The sequence below is a fragment of the Halyomorpha halys genome, unplaced genomic scaffold (assembly GCF_000696795.3).
Source record: "Halyomorpha halys isolate HHAL.00 unplaced genomic scaffold, Hhal_1.1 Scaffold268.1, whole genome shotgun sequence".
Taxonomy (NCBI): domain Eukaryota; kingdom Metazoa; phylum Arthropoda; class Insecta; order Hemiptera; family Pentatomidae; genus Halyomorpha; species Halyomorpha halys.
Window position 1 is genome coordinate 347,588 of NW_027112076.1, and position 319 is coordinate 347,906.

Below are 319 nucleotides of genomic sequence, written 5' to 3' on the forward strand. Positions count from 1 at the left end.
AAAAAGGATAACTCAGTTAAGAATTATGTTTAATGATTTGTAAAAAACAAAATTATGTTTTCCAAATCAATGTCTCACTTATCTTTTATACATTAATCCTGAGGTTGGTAAAAGGTAATCTGTTACATCTGAGTATGAAATATTCCAAAAGTACAGCAGACTTGTACCCTTCAAGTAGTGTATAATTTTTCATCTTTAAATTGACCGACCTGATATTTTCTAATTATTTTTTTTATTTCGTCATAAATTTGTGAATTGAAATATCAAATATGGAATTTCATAATGAATATTACTAAATCTAAATAACATGCATTATTAA